Source organism: Nannospalax galili, unplaced genomic scaffold, assembly GCF_000622305.1.
Source record: "Nannospalax galili isolate Female #2095 unplaced genomic scaffold, S.galili_v1.0 scaffold10, whole genome shotgun sequence".
In the NCBI taxonomy this organism is placed as follows: domain Eukaryota; kingdom Metazoa; phylum Chordata; class Mammalia; order Rodentia; family Spalacidae; genus Nannospalax; species Nannospalax galili.
This window is the reverse complement of record NW_008331140.1, coordinates 8,613,548-8,638,804: the sequence shown is the minus strand read 5'-3', so window position 1 is coordinate 8,638,804 and position 25,257 is coordinate 8,613,548. Positions and strand designations below refer to the sequence as shown.

The window sequence follows — 25,257 nt, the reverse complement described above, 5'->3', positions numbered from 1 at the left end:
AAATGATATGATTAAAAGGCTGTTGCTGTGAGACACAGAGAAGAGGCAATGTCCATGTTGCGGCTCCTTTTTGTGTGCTTGACCTACTGCAAACCACCTAGTATTTGAGATGGAAGAATATCATGGAAAATAGTCAGTATATCATTTTATTGCTCTTCCACACAGAGGATGTGTAGCCACACAAGTAAATTATAGACTCTCTGCTTGTTTGGGATGCTCAACTATTGATTTTGTAGCTTCGCTGATTCCCCCAGCATGGGAGTATTGCTGCAGGAGAGATGAAATAACTGGAAACCTAACAGAGTAACAAGCAGAGCAGGGCAAATTGTCAAATTATTTAATATTGAAATTCAACCTTACTAACCCCTTGGCAATACTTACATTGATAAAGTAAGAAATAAATATTATTTATCAATAATGAAACATTAGGGGTTATAATAGCAAAGCAAACATTAGGGGTTTATAACAGTAAAGCTAGGAAATACTGGAGAGCAGAAACAGGCTCAGTTTGTTATTCCATGTGTTCTTGTAATGTTGCTTAATTAATTCAGCAATCACACCTGGGTAGCAGCAAGCCATGGAAGGAGTGTTAACAGGAGCACTCCCAGGGACTCTGTCACAAGGGCCTTTGATGAAACCGGAAGGTATATCTTTACTTCAATTATTTAGTGTGCGCCATTTTCTCTCCTGCGTTCTGCCCAAGTTATTCTCTGATTATCTGCATTATGCCATACTGCCACCTGCTAAATTATCCAGACACCTTCCCCCCCCAAAAGACACAACTCTGCTCCTAGAATCATGTACATTACTTCCCCAAACCTCTTCTGAGCCCATAATACTGTGTATTTCAAGTGGCTACTTAGTTGCTTAGTTGTTATCAGTGGTGTCTTGATTTCCATTAAAGGGTAAAGCTGATGTTTGATTCAGATAGATTATATATTGCCAATATCTATTTGATTATACAAATTGTCTTTTACATTTTATGTCTGTTATACAGTTAAGTAGAAATCAGTATGGAGAATTCTTAAAAAACTAAAAATAAATCTACCATATGATACAGTCATATCACTCCTCAGTGTATACCCAATGGACTCATCCTACTACAGAGATATGTACACAGCCATATTTTTGCTGTTCTTTTAACAACAGCTAAGAAATGGAAAGAACCAAAACATCCCTCAACTGATGAATGAATAATGAAAATGTGGTACATTTACCCAATAATATTTTACTTAGTAGTGAAGATAAATGAAACCTTGAAATTTGCAGATAAATGAATGGAACTAGAAACTGTTATACTAAGTGAAGTGACACAGACTCACAAAACCAAATGACATATATTTGCTCTCATTTTTAGATTTTATGTCCAAATCCCTGTATGTGAGTATATATCCTGATGTAGCAGGAGGAGCCAAAAAAGGAAAGGAACCATACAGATAAAGGAAAAGAAAGAGCTCCAGAGCAGAGGATAGTAGGGAAAACTGGGTACTTTAACTGGAGGAGTAGGAAGGGTTATATGGGGGGGGGTAAGGAGAAATAAATAATGCTTAGGTGGTATGAAAAACCAGAGGGAAATGTATTAGCTCAAGGTCCTACTGAAAAATACACATTATACGTATATGTGTGTGTATGTGTGCATATATATATATATACATATGAAGACTATATAACAAAAAACATAGTGCTAAGCAGAGAGAAACCTCCCTTCAATTGTTGTTCAGGGTAGTTCATGAGACTTCAAAACTAACACAAACTATTTTCACAGCTCTTGATTGTCTCTCAGAACTTGAAGGTAACAACCTATTGCTGAAAACAGGCCACATTTCCAGAAAAGGACTTGGAGCAATCAACCAGGAACTGACTTGGAAGCTTCCTCCCTGAAAACTAAATTTTATGGTATCAAATAATACCATGCAAGCTTCCAAGGGAGACAATCAATCAATGCTCCTACCCATCTGTAAAGCTTAAAAATTTGCTATTACTGGCCCAGCAACTTGTTGTTATTGGTATAGTAACTCATTTTTATCTTCTAGGTAATCAACAGCTCGCTAAAGCCCACTCAGTGGGTGGGAACTCATGTGTGACATGGCAAACATAGCCAAATACAGATTGCTGGAGATATCATAGATCTTAGAGAAAAACTTACTTTTGCCACATCCATATACCAACGACATAATTCCTTACTTTATTCTAAATATGTATCCTCATATTTACAGACAAATGTACCTTTCACCACTTATTAAAAAGCTTCTTTTTGCTACAGATGGAGACTCTTACAGGGTTCCCGAATTGGTCAGATAAAGAGAACTATTGTCTGTGAGATGCTTAACCCTAAGTGACGCTTCTTCAATGCACCTTCTACACACAGGATGAATGCACCTTTCAAACTCTCACCTGAGAAGGTTCCTTAAGGAGTAGATGGTGATTAACCCAAAAACCCTGAACTGGCCAACATTCAGAGTACAAAAGGACACAAAGTGCTTAACCCTGATTAAGTCATCTGTTTTAAACCTCTGCCTCCAAAAGCTCAGGGATTACTGCAGAAAAGGATTTGGAAAGATAGTAAGAGCCAGATGTGATGGATGACATCAAGGAAATAGTCTTCCTGACAGCTGTTCAGTTACTCACATGAACTCACAAATATGGTGACAGAATGCGCAAGACCTATGCAAGCTTAATCCAGACAATATTCCAGCATAGACAGGAGGAAGTGGGTAAGAAATCCCAAGCCAACCTAAGGACCTTTTGGTAACTGATGGCTTGGTGGTCCCAGTTGATTGGCTTACATTGAAAGACATTTTGGGACACAAATCAGTATCTATAGGACATGATATATATGTGCATATATTACATTAAATTGGGCTGGAGACAGTTATGGGAGGTGTGAATAACTTATGAGATCTAGATACCAACAAACTATACTACATGAAAATTGCAAAAATTCAATAAAAATAAAATTTAAGAGAGTCACCTATATAATGTTTTTTTAAAATTTGAAGCTTGTAGTTGCCTACATATTTTGTTTTCACAAAAGCAATATAAATGTTTCATAAAACATACTCAAGTAATTTATTATATCCATACTAGTCATACATTCTACCAAACACTTTCTACTTTGAGCATCCTGACCAGTAAAACAGGATTGGAAGGAAAAGGAACTGACTGTAGATTATCTTACCTTTTCTCATTCATTTGGTGTGCTCCTATCCAGGGAAATGGACTGTCAAATGGAAGGAAATGATTTGAATAAGAAATGAATATGACATAGTTTCATTGTTCCTGATTCTTCTTTGTGTATTCAAAGTAAATTGTAATACGAAAGAAAAATGCGGCACATAAAGCATTTCACATTTACAATGCTTTTTTTCATTTATTTTTATAATATATAATAATAGCTTTATTGTGATATAATTTTAACACCATATAACTCATTCAAATAAAGTACACATTTCAATGTTTTATTTAAACATTTTATTTGATTCTTTGAAATTTTTATGCAATCTGTTTTTATCATATTCAAACCCAGCACCTCGTGTACACACCCCCTTATTTCTTTGAAGCCTATTGAGTCTAGTTTGTGCCCCCACATATTTATTGGTGTGGGCTCATTTCCTGGGGCCTGGTGAACTTAATAGCATCACATCCTTAAAGAAAATTACCTCACTTTCTCCTAGTAGCTATGAATTGACAATAGTTCTCTAGGGTTGGGGCTTGTTGCCCACTTCCCTGCTCCCATGCTTGGATTTTGTTTGGCTTGAACTTGCATGCATCTTGTGTATGCTGTCACATTTGCTGTGAGTTCATAAGTGCAACTGTTCTGCAATCCCTAAATCACTGTTTGCTTGTAGTCTTCCCCAATCTCTAGCTCTTATCAACTTTCCCAGCCCCTCTTCTACAACGACCTGTTAGCCTTGGGAGGAAAGGCTGTAATATAGGAGTCCTATTTAGGGATGAGCATTCTGCAATCTTTTATTCTCTGTCTATTGATCAATTGTGGTTTCTTTGTTAATCACCATCTCCTTCAAGAAGAAACTTTTCTACTAAGACTTCAGTAACACATTAATCTATGGATATAACATAAGTCATTAAGCGTCATTTTAATAACATGTCCATTTAGCCAAGTAATAGTATGTTCTCCTCTTGTGAAGCAGGCCTTCGACCTGATCAGAAACTGGTTAGTTATTTTCATAACATTTGTGCCACTATTGTACCAGTCGGCATCTCTTACCAGGCCAGGTATTATTGTAGCTCAGAGTGTTCAAAGCTCAGTAAGGTTCATGATTACCTTCCCCATCATAGTGCCTCCCAGCACTATGAATACTAGCCAGTGGAGATGAAGCTCTGAGATCATTAATTTGACTTCACCTTATTTGTTTTAAAACACACGTATTTTGTGTCTTCAGAAATGGGGATTTTTGTTTGTGGCTTTCCATGAACAATGGCAGCAGCCAATATTGTTTAATTGTCATGGGACACCCCTGTCAACAACTTCAAAAGAGGGGAGACCATTCCTCACACGGGCTTTTTTATTTGTTAGCCTGTGGAGTCTGATAGGGCCATTGTCCCTAAATTGTAGAGTAACTCAATTTAAACTTTTAAAATATTGAACATGTATATAATTAAAGAAGCTTCTATAATTAGTATGTTTCCATGTGATATTGTCAACAGGCATTTGGTGTTAGTTATCCCTCTTCACGTTCCCTCCTCTACCTTCTGATCCCTAACCACATTTAACATTCCCTATTGTGGTATTCCACTCTCCCTTTATAGCACTACACTAGACATCCTTCTCTTGTTCTAAATTTTAGTAGAAATGTCTTGAGATTTGCACTAGCTTGCCCACAACAACTAGATAATAAAGCCCTATTGCTTAGGACACCAAAAACCTTGGTTGCAAGGTATAGAGAAAGTGACCTATAACTGAATTGGAAGCTTCGTCCCAACTGGGTATCTTTTAAAGTGTAGGGGATGTTATGAAGCCTGCTGAGAGAGGTAAGTCATCAGTGGTCTTCCCCAGATCACAACTCTCTGAGTTACATGGCAAACCTGTCAAACAAGAGGTGCTCACTATTGAAATATTGGCATGACTGTTACTGGGATAACCAACTGCTATCTGATTGGATTTGAGGCCTTCTACAGAGGGTAGAATACAGGGCTGGTACTGTAAACCTCATTAAAAGCCCAAAGCTTGGGAGATCATAGGCCCTAGGAAGGAACTCACTACTATTGTTTACCTAAATTGGACATAGTACCAAAGTACAGTAGAAGTACAAATATAAACAAATAAAATACAAAATACAAATACCACCTATAGACAAATGTTTCTCTCCTTAATCAGAGAAGCTTCACTTTGCAGTGAATGCAATGACACATGGATACCAAGATTCTTAGAATTAACGATAATTGAGTGCTCAGCCCTACACAGGAGATTTATACAACCCTCTCTAAGGCTCAGGGCACATTGCGGAATGGGGAGTGGAAAGAATATAAGAGCCACTGGAAGACAAAGAGAAAGCCTGTGAAATGCTATCTTCAGGTCATGACACAGCAATTGCAAATATGATCTCACAGCAGCTGTGATTGCCTGTGCTGAGCCTTCAAAAGACTGGACCAGCACTTTGTGACTGGGCACCACTTCGTAACTGATTCTGGCTGATTCTCTGTAGAATTTTGTAAATGGCAGCTGGATTTATTTCCATTTTCTGTGTCACTCGTCCTTATTTTCTGACACTTTGTGTCCTTTGTTTCTAATATTCATCAGCTTTTTCTTTCATCGCTATAAAGTATAGGTCTATTCTTTATCATCCAGACTCTTCTCCTATACCAGGTGAAATGCAAGGAGTTTCTAAACTGCTGATCTTGCCAAAATTCACAGCCATAATAAATTTTTAAAATTTATTTGTTCTGCATAGAGGTTTTGTATCTATAGTACAAGTTCAAGTGAAAGTTTTACCTTGGAAGATGTTGAAATCAATGGATATCTGAGTTAATCTACTCCACATACAAGAAAATTTGTGCAAAGCAATATTTCTGAAACTCTTAAAAAGAGTCTCAAGGTCACAAATATACTTCAAATTTCATTTCAGTGAATTTTTAAATAAGAACCTTTCTCCCTCCTTATTTTTGAAAAACACCCTTTTTTATTCTCTGAGACTTTATATAATACATTTTAGACATTTTTACCCTCCAAGCCCTCTTTCATTCCCCCTCCATTTCATGCTGCAATCATTCTTATCAGCAAGTCCACTGCCTATTTTTAATTCTTTGTGTGTGTGTGTGTGTGTGTGTGTGTGTGTGTGCAACACACTGAATTTAATTAGGGTTGCATGTATGAAAATAGGTGAGAAGTTATTTATTGCAGCATGGACAATTTATCAGTGTTTCACTACTTAAGAAAAGTCAACTGATTTTCTTAAATGTTTTATTAGAAAAATTTAAAACGTAAAGCAAAATAAAAAGTAATTACCAAGGACTACAATGGTATTATCTTATCTCATTCAGAATAACCAACAAATCAGTGTCCACTTGTGTCCATGAGGGAATTGATTTTTTAACCTGAAAATTTCATAATTTTATTCATGGGTGTTACAGGAAGGTACAGAGAGGGAAAAGCATCTCAGCACTATCAAACTATATTTCATGAAAATCACAAAAAATTAATTAAAATTCGAATAAAAATTAAATTATGAATATAGGTTATAAATCCTCTGTTTACTGGTACAAGAAAAAATTCCAAGGGTCTATTGAATGTTAAGAAAATTATGGAACTGGAAAGGTGTGTAGTGCTCCTTTTTTGTTTCATGTATTTGAATATCCATTTGGTATAAATTGCTTTGTGACTTTTTTATACCCCACTAAGTCTAGTTAGTACTGCTCATATGTTTTTCAGTATGGACCTATCCACTGGAGGATTAAAAAACCTGTCAGTTGCCACATCCTCAAAAATTGAATGATTCTCCATCCCTCAGCCACTGTTCAACACCAATAACTCTTCCCCCTTAGTATAGGAACTGAAAATCATCTACCTTGCCTATGCCAGGTGTCCTAGTTTGTTTCTTCATTGCTGTGACAAAATACTTTGACCAATATCAACTTGGGGGAGGGTTTATTCAGCTTGCATCTCCCAGGTCGCAGTTTATCAGGGAGCCCAAGGTAGGAACTCAGGGCAGGAACCTGGAAGCAGGAGCTGGAGCACAGGCCATGGAGGAACGCTGCTTACTGGCTTGCTCCTCTGGCCCCTGCTCAGCCTGCTTTCTTATGCAACACAGGCCCACCTGCCCAGGGTGCCCTCCCAAATCATTCATCAAGAAAATGCCCCTCAGACATGTCCACAGGCCAGTCCAATAGAGGAAATTCCCCAACTGAGGCTCCCTCAACCCAAGGGTGTCAAGTTGACACTAAAGCTATCCAGCACACCAGGCTTTTCACTGGATCCATCTTGTGTTGGTCTTGTTCAGGTAGCCACAAATGCTGTGAGTTAATTGTGATAGCCATATCATTTCCAAAATACAGCATTTCACAGCACTTTTCCTCATTCTTTAGTTCATATTTTTTTCCGCCGTCTCTTCTACGATATTCCCTGAGCCTGATCATGGGGTTTATATAAATGATCCACTTAGTGATGAGCATTCAGTCTCTTATTGTTAGTATTTTTACCAGTTATGCATCTCTCCATTGCCTGCTCTCAATTGCAAAAAGAAGCTTCTCGGACCAATGTTGAGAGCAGCAGCAGTCTATGGGTATAAACATAAATATTTAGATGGTAATTTGATGGCATGATTATTTAGCGAAATAACAATAATAGATCCTACCCTAGTATTCCCACCTCTTCTTTCATTTCATATATGTTGTACTACACTTGCACTTACTTTTTAAAGTTGGATTGTGAAATAATTGGCTCCTATATGGCTTTTTATACTTTCTTCCTTTAATTTAACACTTTTCTTCCATCCCTGTTTTCCCCACACTCCCATAACCCTGTCTGCTTAAGTAGTTCTACTGCCAGTATTCCAATTCACTACAGAGACACTTGCACATCCATGTACATTGCTGCTCTAGTCACAATAGCTAGGAAACTGAATCAACCTAGATATCCATCAACAGATGAATAAGAAAAATATGGTTCATATGCACAATGGAACATTGCTCAGCTGTAAGGAAAATGAATTAATGAAATTCGCACATAAATGTGTGGTACTGAAAAAAAAAATTGAATGAGATAACTAAGGTCCAGAAAAACAAATGCCTTAACACTTAAACTTGGATTCTAGCTACATTTTTGTTTTATATATAATAAACATGTCACATATATGTATATATGCATATATATATATATTCTTCAACCATGATGAAAAAATAAAATAAAATAATGGCTGTATGATTCTTCTTCCAACTGTAAAGCAACTAAGTGGCCTCAAAATCTCTCTGTCCTAATTTAGAAATGTAGTTACAATCTTTAAATTTCAGTTTAGGAGCTCATAAAAGAATGAGTAAATACTTACAAGCTCCAAATAGAAAGGAAATTCAAAACCAGTACAATGTTGAACTGAAGCTGCAGCTGTCCTAGATGGAGTATTCTGGTTTCAGTATTCAAAGAAGCAAGGAGTTTAGTGGCCTTGGGTTCCCACAAATGAGTAACTGGAGTGAAGGTTGTCATCTAAAGCCAGGACACATATAGGGTCTCATGCATAGGTTATAAATCCTCTATTTACTGGTATAAGAAAAATATAGCAAGAAAGTTTTATGTTGTTTTGTTTTAACCTTCAGTGCAGGCTGCAACTGAAAAAAAAAATCTCTGAAATTTAACAACAGGAAGTCTACCTCCACCTGAAATGAGGATTTGAATTTAGGTTATCTTCAAAGTGCTGCCAATAAATTAATATTAACTTATCCTAAATTTGATAAAAACTCTCCCTTATTTTTCAGAAACAAAGCAAATATCATTGAAACATCAGACATAAGCAAGAGGAGAAGATTTACTAGAGGTCAGTGGTTCTCACTTTGTATCCAGAAACCAGAACCATCGACAGCATCACTTGGACCTTGTTAGTTAGTAGTCCACGTACTAGGACTCATGCCAAGGACTACTGAATCAGACACTCTTGAGTGACATCCAGAAAGCAATATTTTAAACAGTCTTCCAAATGGCTCCAATGCATCCTGATGTTTCAGAATCACATTTTTCTAGATAAAGCCCTACAAAAGATTAGCATACAATTTGAATAATAAAACATTTTAGAAAACTACATGCCATAAGGAGCTTAACTCCTGACCTATATACAAATGCGAGGTTTGGGGTTAGTAGGATTCTGTAAGTTACTGCCTAATACTTGGAAATTCAATGTGTCCCCGTGTTGTTACTTAAAAAATGTGTAGACTATATTCTTTCTTGAAACCCTCATAAGACTATGAGGATCCAATAAGATAATGTATGTAAACATGTTCTAAAATAATAAAATACTATCAAATCAAACCTGTTAAATGCACACCCAGCTGCATAGTACTATATTTATTCCCTTGTCGTTACTCCCCATTTTATGTAATAAAGCTCTGACTAATCCCTCGTCCTATGTTTTATTAGTGAAAAATGATTCTACTTACAAAGTCAAGGAACAACATATCTTGTTAAGTATCATCATGCAGAAATGATGTCAAAGCAAATGTTGTGTAAACTTTCTTAAGCTCTATCCAGAATAATACTGTGTTAGCATACTAATGTGGAAAATTCCTCTGGAATTATATGAAGAAGAGCAGTTTGCCAGAAGCTGAGCTAATTATGAACACTTATCTACCTAGAATGATTTCAGTGACACTGGGGAGGTAATAGTGGTAGCACTGAATGGAAAGAATCACTAATAAAATATTTGATATGTACTTCCTTCTATCCTTTACAGTACATTTCTGAATGAAAGAGTGTTTTTCTTTTCTTTCTTGTGTAGTTGAGAGAGATAAATAAGCAAGGAAAGTTCCTTTGTAGAGTAGCAGGAATAACACAGTGAAATCAGCAGCCTTGTGAGGGGACAGATAGGCTGAATTGCCTCTAGCTCAAACACTGTGTGCTGAAGAAAAATGTTGATACTCTGATTCTGAGAAGGTAGCTGTGGGAACTAGAACACCGTTTTTCCGTCTCCCGAAACTTGAGTATCACTATTGCCATGGTTACTATCTACTTTTTCATTTTAATTTTAAAAAGAAAGTTTTAAGTTGTTTCCAAGTTACTTCCAGGTGATCTGATTATTCTAAATCTTTTTCATCCTCATTTCTTCTGGTCCCAAGAAATTCACATCGTCTCTTCTCAAGAACCCAATATGCCTCCCCTGTCCTCAGTCTCGCCTAATTTACCCTCTTATTTCACTATGAAAAAAGAAGCTATTTTTTCTTTAATTCATAAGGAATTTCAAACAATATTATTGATCATATTCAGACCATATCCCTCATCTCTAACCCCCACCTTAAGATGCTCCCTACGCTCAAATCTTTTTATTAATTCGTAGCAGCCTATTGAGTCTAATTATACTCTCCAAATGCACTTGGGTGTGGGTCCATCCCCTCCAGCCTGGCCAACCTACCTGGTCTCAGATATTTAAAGAAAACCCCCTGTCCCCGCCAAGCAGCTATCAGTTGCCAATGGGTACTTAGCTAAGGTTGGGGCTTCTTGCCCACCGATTCAACTCCATGCTGGGATTTTGTCTGGATTGAGCTTGTATGAATCTTGTGCATTATGTCACAAGATCTCCTATTCGCAATTGCCCTTTTGTGTCTGGAACACTGTTTCCTTATATTCATCCACCATCTCTGGCTTACAATCTTTCCCACCCCTCTTCAGCAATGATACCCGAGCCTTGGGACGAGAGACTATAATATTGGAGTCCCATTTATGGCTGAGAATGACACAGTCTTTTATTATCTGCAGGTTGACCAGTTGTGGGTCTCCATGTTCATCATCAAGAAGAAGCATCTACTACAAGAAGAAGTGCCTCTGATGAGAGTTGAGAGATGCATGAATCTATGAGTATAAAAAGAAGTTGTTAGTATTCAGTTTAATATTATGTTCATTTATCAGAGAAGAGTTAAACGTTCTACCCTAAGGTCTGTGCCCTGTCTAGCCCCAGGTTCTTGGCCCTAATAACAATTCTAAGTAACAGCTCCATCCAATGAAGTGGGACTTAAATACAGTTAGAAAGTAGTTAGTTATTCCCATAATAGTCATGTCACTGGAGCACGAATGAACCTGTCTTATCAGGCCAGTCATTATGGTAGATCTCAGGGTTCATAACTAGGCACAGTTGATGATTATTTTCAATCCCATTAGCAAGCATAACTCCTTCCAGCACAAATGAAATGTAATGAGTAGAGATGCAGCTTTGAGGTCAGTGTCAGCTTGACCTGTTTGTTGACTCATGCATGCAGTATTTTAAACAATAGGGTCTGACCATCAATTTCTCACAGATGACCAAGAACAATGGCAATCCAAGTATTGAGGGTCAATGGGCCTTCGCTGGCCAATAACTCCAAAAAATTAATCTATTCCTGACATTGGACTTTTTATTTGCTATCCTGTTGTATCTGGTAGGAGCAGATACAACATTATATTGGGTAAGTCTATTTAAATTCTTTATATTATATATGTATATATTTTAAGAAGATTCTTAAATACTAGTAGATTTCCATATGACTTTGTCAGAAGACCCTTAGTGTCAGTGATCCCTCCCACACTCAGTCCTCTACCTTCCCACCTACCATCCATTTAACCCTTCGCATTCCATTATTCTCCTTTATCCCTTTATAGCTCTGCATTCTCGCTCCCCTTCCATGAAGCTGGCACACAAAGGTCGCTTACTCGCTTACTGAAAACTGTTGATTTTCCAATTGAAGCACACCTATCGAAACATTTAAAGCTATCATCAGTTACCATCCATTTACCTGCAAATTTAGTAATTTTATTTTTCTTAAGAGCTGAATAATATTCCACTGTGGAAAAGTACCATACTTTCATTTCACATTTATTAGTTGGTAGGTATCTAGGTTCTTTTCATTTCCTGGTTATTGTGAATAGAGCAGAATTGAATGTGGATGAGTAGGTTACTCTGTAGTAGTATATAATGTGTCTGTGATACTCTACTGTTTGCACTCCCAATAACAGTGAATAAATGTTACCTAAGTCTTTGCCAGCTTCTTATTGTTTGTTTTTATGAATCTTATCCACTTTGACTGGGGTAAGATGAAATCTCATCTCAAAGTTTGCATTTTTGTGATGGCTAAAGATGTTGAACATTAAAAAAAATATTTCTCAGTCATTTGCATTTAATGTTGAGAACTCTGTTTCCTTGCCCCAACTTTTTTTTTCTAATTTGATTTTTTTTGTGTTTTGAGTTTTTGTGTATTCTAGACAGTAACCATCTGTCTGATGTAAAACTGGTAATTTTTTTCCAGTTAGGTAGGTTGCCCCTTCACTTGAATGATTGTGTTTTTTTCTGTAGAGAAGCTTTTTAGTTTCATTAAGTATCATTTGTCAACTGTTGGTTTTAATACATGTAATATCATGGTCTTGTTCAGAAAGTTTTTTTTCCTATGCCTATAGTTCCAGTTTATTACTTACTCTCACCTCTATCACATTTATGGTACTAGGCCTTCTGTTGAATTCCTTGATCAGTTTGGTGTTGATTATTTTACAGTGTAAGAGGTACAGATCCAGCTTCATTCTTCTACAAGTAGCCGACCAGTTTGAACAGCATCATATCTTCTAAGAGTTATATATTCTTTTTGTATTTTCTGCCCCTTTGTCAAAAATCAACTGACCTTAGGATGTGAACTTACCTGGGTCCTCAATTCTATTCTATTGATGAGTGTGTTAGTTCTTAAGCCAGCACTTTGATGCCATTATTGCTATAACTTTGTAGTATAATTTGAAGCTAAGGACAGTAATGCCTTCAGCGCTTCTTCTTTTGTTCAGGATTGTTTTGGACGTCCTAGGTTTTTGGTGTTTCCTGTTGAAATTTTATGTTTTTTCAATTTCTCTGAAGAATTCTCTCAGAATTTTAATGAGGATTACATTGAATCCATAGATTACTTTTGAAAGTATGGCCATCTTCACAATGATCCTGTCCATTCCTGAGCATGGAGGGTCATTCTATGTCCTGGTGTCTTCTTCGATTTAATTCTTCAGTGTTTTAAAATTTTTAGTATACAAGTCATTTCCTTACATATGTCTATTCCAAGATTTTAAAAAATTTTCATGCATTTTTATTTCATGTGCATAAGTGTTATGCCTGCATGTGTATAAATGCATTGATGTTGTGCAGTGCCCACAGAGGACAGAAGAGGGTGTCAGAGAGCCTGGATCTGGAGTTATGGATGACTGTTAGATGCCATGTGGATACTGGGATTGAACCTGGGTCTTCTGCAAGAACACCAGTGTTTTTAAGTGCTGAGTCATCTCTCCAGCACCACAAAGATATTTTTTGGAGGCTATCGTGAAAAAGATAATTACCCTAGTTTCATTCTCAGTATGGTTGTTTTTAGCGTATAGAAAACCTACTGAGTTTGGTGTGTTAATATTGCACCCTCCTATTTTGATGAATGTTTCTATCAGCTCTAAGAGTTACTGGTGGAATATTTAGGGCATTTTATGTATAAAATTATATCATCTGCAAATAAAGATACTCCGACTCCTTCATTTCCAATTCATAACCACTTCATCTTCTTCACTTGTCTTATTGCTCTAGCTAAATCTTCAAAATCTATATTGAACAAGAATGAAGAATGTGGACATCCTTGTATTGTTCTTGATTTTAGTTAAAATGCATTGAATTTTTCTCCATTTATTATGACATTGAATGCAGACTTTCTGTGTTTTGCCTTTATGAAGTTGCAGTATGTCACCTGTATTTCTAGATTCTCTATAACTTTTATTATTTAGAACCTTAGAGTTTTTCATAGGCTGGTTCTGCGTCTAATGACATGGTAATGTGGTATCTGTCCTTGAGTTTGTTTATGTTGTGGATTAAATGTATCAATTTACATATGTTAAAGAATCCTTAAATGTCTGGAATGAAACCAACTTGATCATGGTGGGTAATATTTGTGATGTGCTCTTGCATTTGGCTTGAAAGTATTTTACTAAGAATTTTTGCTTCTATGATCATCAGGAAAATTGACTTATAATTTTCTCTTCTTGTAGTAGTTGTTGAATCTTTTGTTTTGGTATCAGATTAATACTGCTTTATATAAAGTGTTTGGAAAACATGGATTATATTCCATAAGCATTAAAAAGATAATAATAGAGGGCATGTAGTAATGTGGGGGTGGTGGGGGAAGGCATCTGTGATCAAAACACATTATATGAAATTCTTGAATCAATACAAATATATTTTTTAAAGGATTTACTAATGTTCTTTCCTTTACTAAACTGAAGTCTAGTGTTACTAGTTCTTCAAAGTTCTGGCAGAATTCTTCCCTATATCCATCTAGTCCTGTGGTTTTTTATTGGTGTGTAGGGGGAGATTTTCACCTCCTGCTTCTATTTCTTTGTTTTTTTATGCGTCTGCTTAAAAGTTTTAATTTGTCTTGGATTAATTTTGGTATATCATACATATCTAGAAATTATTCCATGTCTTTTTGTTTTTCCAGTTTAGTGGAATAGTTATTGGGGGGAGGGCCTTTGAGATGTTTCTTTCCTCCCTCCTCCTCAAATACTCAGGAGGTTTACAAAACTCAGGCATTTCCAGTGATTAAATCCAAGTGTTTTCTTTTAAATAAGAACTTAAGAACTGTCTCATAGTATTACCACAAGAGTGAAGTTCTCTGTTATGATATACTTAATAAATATATACCCTTATCTTTTATAATTACAATTTAACCTTCTAAGGCCAGAACAGCACCTGGCATAGAAAAGATGCTCAATAAATATTTACTGAAAGAATTAACAATGCTCTTTTTAAGATAGTGAAAAATGTATTATATTTTATTTTGTCCTTTGTGCTTGGAGTGTGTCACAGACTTTATTTTGTAATGAAAATGTGAAGCAGTTAAGGAACTGTTTGTCATTTTAAGTTGAATAAAAGAATGTACTTTTGTGCTTAAATTGGTATTGGTCATAGAAGATGGGTCCCTGAAGATACATACACTGGGCTGAGAAAACTGCTCATAGTCTCGGTTGCAGTTTGTACAAATTTCTTTTGTGTCTCCTACAAGTATTTAGTTATTTTCTTTTAAGCATTGATGAATAATATACCAAATTTGTTGTTCTGGTTTTCTTTATTAATTTCTTTTAAAATCCATATAAGTTTTTAGCAAAATGGAAGTCATAAATTTTTTATTCAGTTACACTTAACCCATTAGTATGTGGTTTTGTGAATACTCTGATATTCAAGAAGCCTTTTTACTATATAATCTTTTTTGTTGTTTATGTTCGTTTTTTGTTTGTTTTTGCAGGTTATCCTTAGTCTTAGCCTGCCTGGAATTCACTGTAAAGCAGGCTGGTTATGATCTCACAGAGATCTGCCTGTTTCTGCCTACAAGGGCTGGGATTATAGATGTCTGTCTGTCTATGAGATAATTTTTCCCTTTCGTAAATTGAGCTTCTTAAATTTCATACATTTCTGATTCAAATACAGACCCCCTACCCCATCCATGCCTCCCCCTATAGCCCCACCAAGCACCAAACTCGGTCATACGTGCTTATTCCTATTCATTTAGGTGTTTGTACCCAAATGTCCTTCAGTGTAAATGTGTCCACTGGAAACTAGTCAGCCTATCCAGGGGTCATATGTAAGTCATACTCTTCCTCACCAAGCAGCAGTCAATCTCAAATAGTTCTCAATCTAGTGCTGGCCTGACACCTATTTCTCCCCTACCCTTTGGGCCTTTATCTAATCCAGCTGATATGGTCCGCTTGCTTGACGCCACCGCTGCAACAGGCTCCCATGAGTAAGCGGCCAGTGGCATGGAGGCCTCCACCTCCCTGTGTTTATAAACTAGCTCTGTTTCTTACAATCTTTCTGTCTCCTTTTCCACAATGGTCGCTGAGCTGTGGGTCATGAGGTTCCATATGGGAGTCCCATCCTACACTCTACAGTCTATTATTCTCCAAAATTTGGCCACTTGTGGCCTTCTGTGAGCATCACACTCTAATGTACATGGAAGCCTCACTGGTGAGAGGTGATAGATGCATTACCCCTCTCTCTACCCCTTATTCTGCTATATTCCATGAGCCTTAGTTGCAGAACTTCAACCTCAAATGTATCACATAGTACTTGGCAATGTATGTTCTCTGTGCCTGATCAGATGTACAACTCTGCAATCGCCTCAATCTGTTGCAAAAAGAAACGTCTTTGATGAGTGCTATATGGCATGCTTGTCACTCTAAGGGAGATCTCGTCTATCTGGCACTGCGTTCCTTGCCAAGCAGCTCCCAGGTATACATATGCATTATTGTTCAGACACTATATTTGCATTTCTCATAGGATTTCTAGAATGTCACTTTTCCCTCTAGGTTTCCTAGCCCCATGAGATTCACTCATCTCCACTCTTTTTTCTCCCAACAGTCTTACCTCATTCCTTACTCCCTAGCTGCAGTGCCCCAATATCTCTATCCTCCCCTCCAAAACTCATGACCCCTGCCATCTTTCCTCTCCTGACTTCCCTCCCTCCCCCAGACCATAGTCCCATGCATGCCCCTCCCTCCTCTTCTCCCTGATGATTGCTCCCACTTTTTCCACCTCCCTCTGGTAACAACTGTTCCCTACTATCTAGCCCCTTTCAGGTTTTTTCTTTTCCTTTACCTCCATGTATCCTTTACCTTTACCTGGTGCCTAGTGTTACATCAGAATTTATGTACTCACATATAAGGTATTGGTGCTACAATCCAGAAACAAGGATAAACATACATCACTTTCTTTTCTGTTTGTGTTACTTTACTTAGTATAACACTATTTAACTCCATCCATTTACCTGCAAATTTCATACTTTCATCTTTTCTTACTGCTGAGTAGAACTCCATTGTGTAGAGGTACCATATTTTCATCAACCATTTGTCAGTTCAGGGACACTTAGGCTGTTTCTAATTCTCAGTTATTGTGTAGAAAACAGCAACAAACATGGATGTACAGGTATTTCTACAGTATAATGAGTCCTCGGGTTTATGCCAAGGGTTGGTATCACTGTATCATATGGTAGGTTCATTTTTAGTTTTTTGAGGGTTCTCCACACTGCATTCCATAGTAGTCATGTGAGTTTTCATTCCCAGTAGCAGTGAATGAGTGTTCATCTTTCTCCATATCCTCTCCAGCATTTTCAGCCTTTCATTCTCTTGATATTTGCCCATCTGACTGGGGTAAGATGGAATCTTAAAGCTATTTTTATCTGAATTTCTTTAATAACTAAGGATATTGAATATGTTTTAAGGTGCTTCTTAGGCATTTTTATTTCTTCATTTAGGAAGTCTCTGTTTAGGTCTATCACCCATCTTTTTATTGGGTCATTTATAAGCTTATCCTTTCTTTTTTGAGTTCTTTGTATATTCTGGATATTAATCCTTGTCGGATGTGTAGCTGGTGAATATTTTCTCCCATTCAGTGCACTTACTCTTCCCTTCCTTAGTTGGTTCTTTTGCTGTACAGAAACTTTGTAATTTAATGAGGTCCCATTTACTGATTGTTGACCTTAGTGGCTGAGCAGCTGGTGTCTGATATAGAAACTCCTTTCCTACGCTTATATCTTGGAGGGTGCTGCCTATGATTTCTTCTACAGTTTCTGAGTTTTAGGTTTTATTTTGAGGTCTTTGATCTGTTTGGACTTGACTTTTGTGCAGGATGAAAGATAAGTGTCAAGTTTCATTTTTCTACAGGTGGAGATACACTCTTGCCAGCACCATTTGTTGAAGATGAGATCTTTCCTCCATTGTGTGTTCTTAGAACCTTTGTTGACTATCAGGTGGTTAAAATTATATGAACTCATGTTTGGGTCTTCTATTGTGTTCCATTGGTCTACAGGTCTATTTTTGTGCCAGTACCATGCTGTTTTTATGACTATAGTTCTGTAATGTAATCTGAGATATGGAATGGTGATTTCCCCTCAGCATTGCTCTTTTTGTCCAAAATTGTTTTGGCTATCCAGAGTCTTTTGTGATTCCGTATGAATTTTAAGGCGATTTTGTCAAGCTGTGTGAAGAATGTCATGGGTACTTTGATTGGGATTGCATTGAATCTATAAATTGCTTTTGGTAGGATGGTCATTTTCACAATACTGATTCTACCAATCCATGGACATGGTCTGTATTTCCATCTTGTAGTGGCTTCCTCTATCTCTTTCTTTAGAGTTTTGAAATTTTCATTTTAGAGATCTTTAATGTCTTTGGTTAGGTTTATTCCTAAATATTTTATTGTTTTATTGAGGCTATTGAGAATGGGAGGGTTTCCTGGAGTGCTTTTTATGATAGTTTGTTATTGGTATTTAGAAAGGCTACTCATTTTTGTAGGTTGATTTTGTGTCCTGCCACTCTACTGAAAGTATTAATCAATTCTAACATGTTTTTTTTATTAGAATTTTCATGATCTCTAATATATAATATATCATCTGCAAATAGGGATAATTTGACCTCTTCTTTTCCAATTGGTACTCTTTTAATTTCCTTCTCTTGTCTTATTGCTCTTGCAATAGTTTCAAGTACTGTATTGAAAAGGAGTGGAGATAGTGAACAGACCTGTCTGGTTCATGATTTTAATGGGAATTCTTCCAGTTTTTCTCCATTTAGGATGATGTTGGCTATGGGTTTGTTGTATATAGCTTTAATTATGTTGAGGTATGTTCCTTCCAGACAAATACCTTCTTGGACTTTTAATATATGCTGCATTTTGTCAAAGGCTTTTCCTGCATCTATTGAGATGACCATGTTTTTTTTTTCTTTAAATCCATTTATACATGTTATTATATTTATTGACTTACGTATGCTGAACCATGCATGCATATTCCAAATCTGGAATAAAGCTGACTTGATCGTGGTGGATGATGGTTTTGATGTGTGTCTGTATGTGGTTTGCAAGTATTTTATTGAGTCTCTTTGTATCTATGTTCATTAAGGATATGGGTCTATAGCTTTCTTTTTTGTTGTCTCTTTACCTGGTTTTGGTATTAGGGTGATACTGCCTTCATAGAAGGAATTTGGGAGTTCTCCCTTTATTATTATCCTTTTGAATAATTTAACCAGTATTGGTTGTAGGTTTACTTTGAATGTCTGGTAGAATTCTGCTGTGAATCCATCTGGGCTGGGGATATTTTTTTACTCAAGAGGTTCCATATTACTGTTTCAATTTCATTATTTGTTATGAGTCTGTTTAGGCTGTTGATCTCCTCTTGGTTTAACTTTGGCTATGGCCATGATTTTAGAAATTCATCCATTTATATTAGGTTTTTCAAATTTACTGGAGTATAGATTTATAAAGTATTCTCTTACAATGTTTTGGATTTTTTTGGTGTTGTCATGATATTTCCACTTTTCTTTCATTTGGTTAACTGGGATAAGGACCTATCTATCTTGTTTAAGCTTTCAAGAATCAGCATTTAGATTCACTGATTTTTTTTGGTATTGTTTTCTTTGTTTCTATTTAATTAATTTCTCCTTTGAGTTTTGTTATTTCTTCTCATCTACTAGGTTTGCAGTTAGTTTGTCTTGCCTTTCCAGAGTCCTGAGTTGTACTGTCAAGACATTTATATAAGCTCTTTCTGATTTTTTAATGTAGGTACTACAAGCTATAAACTCTCTTAGGACTGCTTCTAGGGTGTCCCAGAGGTTTTGTTGTGCTGCATTCTCACTTTCACTTTGTTCTAGGAATACTTTTATTTCTTTCTTAATTACTTCTTTGACCCATTCATGATTCAGGAGCGTATTGTTTATTCTCCATGAGTTTATGTATTTACTAGAGCTTGTTTTGCTGTTGATTATATGCTGTATAATTCTGTGGCCTGATAGAAGACATGGAATTATTTCAATTCTTTGTATTCATTGGGATCTGTTTTGTGCCCCAGAATGTGGTCAATTTTAGAATATCTTGCATGAGCTGCTGAGTAGAAAGTATATTCTTTGGTGGTTGGGTGGAATATTATGTATATATCTGTTAGGTCCATTTCATGTATTATGTCATTTAATTCAGATGTTTCTCTGTTTATTCTTTGTCCAGTTGACCTGTCTATTGAAGAAAGTGTGGTATTAAAGTTGCCCACTCACTGAGTCAGTGTCAATCTCTGTTTTATAGTTCTGGACTACTGATTTCATGAAATTGGGTGCTCCAGAGTCTGATACATAATTGTTCATGATTGTAATATCTTCCTGGTCAATTGTTCCTTTTATTAGAATGAAGTAACCCTCCTTATAGCTTCTGATGAGTTTTAATTTGAAGTCTCTTTTCTCAGGTATTAAAATTGCTACACCTGCTTGCTTCTTAGGGCCATTTTCTTAGAATATTTTTCCCTCCTTTCACCCTAAGATAGTGTCTATCATTGAAGGTGAGATGAGTTTCTTGAATACACCAAAAAGATGGGTTTTCATTCTTGATCCATTGTACCAGTCTGTGTCTCTTGACAGGGGAGTTGAGGCCATTGATATTTATTGTTATTATTTAAACATCTGTATTGTATATTTCCATTTTAATTTCTTTGTGTTTGTTGCCTTATTTTGTGTTTCCATTGTTATAACTTTATTTATTTTTCTGTAGCCTCTTGGGTATACTCATTCCTTTCTTCAGTCCTTTGTATTGCTTCAAGTACTCTCTGTAGTGGTCGTTTGGAAGACAAATTATTTCAGCCTATTTGTGTCATGGAAATTTTTCTGTTCCTCTTTGACCTTGATAGATAGTTTTGTTGGATAAAGTTTTCGGGGTTGGCATCTAGGGTTGTTTAGAACTGGTAATACTTTGTTCCATGCTCTTCTAGCTTTCATAGTTTGCATTGAAAAGTCAGCTGTAATTCTGATGTGTTTTCCTTTGTATGTAACTTTTTGTTTTTTGGTTTTTTTCTAGCAACTTTCAGTACACTCTCTTTGTGCTGTACATTTAATGTTTTTACTATGCTATGTCGTGGGGACTTTATGTCATGGGGATCATGTCTTAATGGTGCTCTCTGTGCTTGTTGAATCTCTGTAGGTATATCTTCCCTTAATTTAGGGAAGTTTTCTTCTATAATCCTATTGAAGATCTGTTTGATGCCATTGGTTTGATTTTCTCCCCCTTCCTGTATGCCTATAATACATAGATTTGTTCATTTCATGTTGTCCCACATTTCCTGATTATTCCATTCCTGTGTTTCTTGGAATGTTGCATAGTCTTTGCTTAAGGAGTCCAGATCTTCAACTTTATCCTTCAGTCTTGATATTCTGTTTTCCATTTCATTCATTCTGTTTGTGAGAGTTTCTCCAGTTGTTTTTAATTGGTTTGTTGAGTTTTTCATTTCTGTGTTCATTTCCATTTGGGTTTTCTTCACCATTCCTATCTCTTTAGTGAATTTTCTTTTCAAGTTTTGAACTAGTTTTGATATTTCATTAAGCTGTATATTTGTATATTATTGGGCTTCTGTCAAAAGTTTGTGCCTTTCCTTTTTGAGTTCTTTGAGTTGTTTGTCTGGTTTTTCTTTTTTTGAAGTTCTTTGATCATGTTTATGATTGTTCTTTTAAATTCTGCATCCTGGGGTTCTACATAGTTGTTCTCAATGCTGTGCACTTCTGTAGGACACCTGGGTTTTGTTAGAGACATATTTTCCTGGTTTTTTGTCTTGCTTGTTTTTTGCATTGCCATTTGGGCACATGGATGTTATTTGCTGGTTATGTGTTCATCAGGAACTTCTGCTCTGTTTTTGTTTAATTTAATCTTTGTCCTGTTAATATTGTTTATGTAGCTTAGTTACTTTTTGTTTGGGTATGGAGGAGAAATTGGTGGGTATTTCAAGCTCATTCTGAGTAGCAGAATGATCAGAGTCTTAAGTGAGCACATCTGTCTGCCTGTGGGACACTGTGAAGTAGGCCTGGGGGGTGGTTCTTAGGGATCTATTACAGGGTGTTTAGTTAATCAGTTTTAGGAAGCTAGTACTGGGACCTGAGGTGAAGGAATTGGAGGCCACCTGTGAAAAACGCCAGCATGGTGTGTGGTGGGGTTGGATGAGAGAAATGGGGTAGGGATATGGTGAGTTGAATCTGACTTACCAGAGGCCTGGCTGAGCAGGTCTGTTTGCCTGATTCAGAGGCTGGGAATTTGGTGATGAGGGCACTGCCTTGGTGAGGATTTTGGAATCTATGCTAAGGTATTTAGTTAATCTGGTTTGGAAGCTAGTCCTGGAACTTGTGGTGAAAGAATTGGAGCCTGCCTGTGAGAGAGGCCAGCAGGGGAAGGGGTGAGGGTGGATGAGATAAATGGGGTAGCTAGTTTTGAGATGAAGGAATTGGAGTCCCACTCTGAGAGAGGCCAGCAGGGGTCTGGGTGGGGGGAAATGAATGAGACAGGAAAGAGAGGCAGTGAGCTGGAACTGACTTACCAGATTCCTGGTTGAGCAGGTCTGTCTACCTTTTCCAGAGGCTCAGAGTTGGTGGTGAGGCAACTCTCTGGGTGAGAGGGATCAAAGACCTGGCTGAGCAGGTCTGTTTGCCTGATCCAGAGACTGGGAAGTTGGTGTTGAGGTGTCTGCCTGGCCTGGGTGAGGACTTGGGGATCTATGGTAGGGTGTTTAGTTAATCTGGTTCAGGAAGCTACTCCTGGAATTTAAGGTGAAATAATTGGAGCCTACCTGTGAGAAAGGCCAGTAGGGGACAGGGTGGGGGTGGATGAGAGAAAATCAGTTTCTGATTTTGTGAGACTCATGCTTTCCTTTTTTGAGTTTTTGGTCTATTTCTCTTTATTGTTTTCTTATTGGTTATGAAAAGCTAGTTGGACTAGGCTTGAGGTTCTCTCTTTTGATTTTATGTTGGAGGGGCCCGATGGCTTTAGTCCAGCTATTCAGGAATTCCCACAATGGACCAAGTCGAATAAAGATCAGATGCTCTCAGGCTTCCTCCTAAGGTATGGGTCCCTCTAGTCAGCAGTCATAGTCAAATTTGAGAGGCTTGCTAGATAGAGTTAGGATTCAGGCACTCTCATTCAGTCAGGGGAGGAGGTTGTTCTCAGGAATCCCAGGCAGGCTGGGGGTGGGATCAGCAAGGCAAGAAGGCTGGTCTCAGCTCTGCAAAGGCAAGTTGGTGGTGGGGCCAGGCTGTGAGGTCTCTAGGGAAGTAGGCTGGATAATTGAGTTGGTCTGGGTGCAAAGTATCAGGAAACAGTGGGGTGATCTGGGCCAAGAGGTTAGTCCAGAGGTCTGGGGTGCCAAGTGAAGAAGTGGGTCTGTGCCCAGGGCTAGAAGGAGAGCAGGATGTGGGCGCTGGGAGACTGAATCAGATTGTAGGAATCAAGGTGCAGTGGATGGGTCAAATTTACCAGGGAAGGAGGCTGACCTCAGGAATCCCAGGTAGGTTGGGAGTGGGGACAGGCTGTGAGGTCTCTAGGGAAGTAGACAAGGAAGGAAGCTGGTCTCAGGAATCCCAGGCAGTTTGGGGTGGGCACAGCCAGGGTGGAAGCCTGGTCTCAGATGTGCAAAGGCAAGTTGGGGATGGGGGCAGGCTGTGAGGTCTCTAGGAGCTAGACTGAAGAATGGAGCTGGTCTGGGTGCAAAGGATCAGAAAGAGTGGGGGGATCTGGGCCAAGAAGATAGTCCAAAGGTCCAGGAAGCCAAAAGGTGTGGGCTTGTGCCTAGGACTAGAAGGAGAACAGGATGTGGGAGTTGGAAGTTTGAATCAGGTTGTTCTTTCTCTATGATAATAGCTTTCCATATCTTTTCATTGTTCTGTACATTCAGTGCTTTAACTCTTATTATAACGTGGGGAGTTTCTTTTCTGGTCATGTCTATTGGTTCTCTGTATGCCTCTTATACCTTGATAGGTATATCTTTCCTTAGATTTAAAATATTTCTTCTATAATTTTGCTGAAAATATTTTCTATGCCTTTGACTTGACTTTCTTCTCCTTCATCTATACTTATGATTTCTAAGTTTGGTCTTTTTATATAGTCCCAGAGATCCTGCATGTTCCTTTCATGGATTATTTTAGATTTACTTTTTTAAATTAAATAATCAATTTCCTCTACCTTGTCTTTGATATCTGACATTCTCTCATCCTCTTAATCCTGTTTATTGGTAAGGTATTCACTAAGCTTTTTGCCTGATTTCTTGAGATTTTTTTTAAGGCTTATCTTAATTTGACTTTTCTTCAGTGATTGTTGTTTCTCCACTGAATTCCAACTTCCTGTCTCAAATTGTTTTAGTTATTTCACTCGGCAGTTTGTGTCTTCATGGTAGTCATTTCTTTGTGTTCCTTGAACATATATTTAATTGCTCTTTTGAAATTATTGACTTGTACATATACTAAGTTGCTTTTCTCAGGGAACATAGTGACGGTGTTAGTTTCTAGAGGAGACAAATTGTCTTGATTATTCATGCTGTTTGTGATTGTGTGATGGAACACAGGCATTAGAATTATGTGGTTGATGATGCTTCTTGGTATAGCTATCTAATCTCATGTTTGGTGAGTGGGTGTTTCAATTTTTGTTTGCTATTTCCTCAACTTGTTAGGTTATAGCCCACCCTAGTCCTACTTGGTGTTCAATCTGGAGTCTACTCTGTGTTGATGTGTCAATGGGGTGTGAGAAGTGGTATCATATCAGCTTCAGATAGGTTCAAAGCCTGAGGTTCCAGAACAGACTCCTTGGGGTCCAGGAGAAAAATACAGAACACTACAAATTTTTGTGTCATCCTAACACAGGGGACATACTAATATTCTCTGTAAATTCTTATTTTAGTTAGTATATGTGCTGTGAATTCAAGTTCAGGAGCTATTTTAAAAACCATTAGAAACAATCCAACCACATCTGTCACTATGTAATCTACTTTAATACACTTTGCTTCTATAAATAACTTCTTTTTGCTCTGCATTATCAGGTTATCCTATGGATTACCCCCTTTTCCTACAAATAGGTTGAACTAACTCACATCTTAAACACTAATATCAGCAGCAACAACATAAGCAGTCCTAAATGCAAATTCTTTATCAGCACTTATCTGTTAATAACCTTCATAGCAAATACCCCTTTCAAAAACAATCTCATTTAACTCTCCTTTGTTCTGTCTCTGCAAAATTCATTCCAGTTTTATTTTATTCTCATTACTCCATTGAAATATTATACTGTGACACTA

General features: G+C 37.3%; 1 pseudogene; it reads right to left on the bottom strand.

Annotated features, from left to right (window-relative positions):
- Positions 1–24,783: 24,783 nt before the first annotated feature.
- LOC115068422 lies at positions 24,784–24,883 on the bottom strand (annotated as a pseudogene).
- Positions 24,884–25,257: the final 374 nt, after the last annotated feature.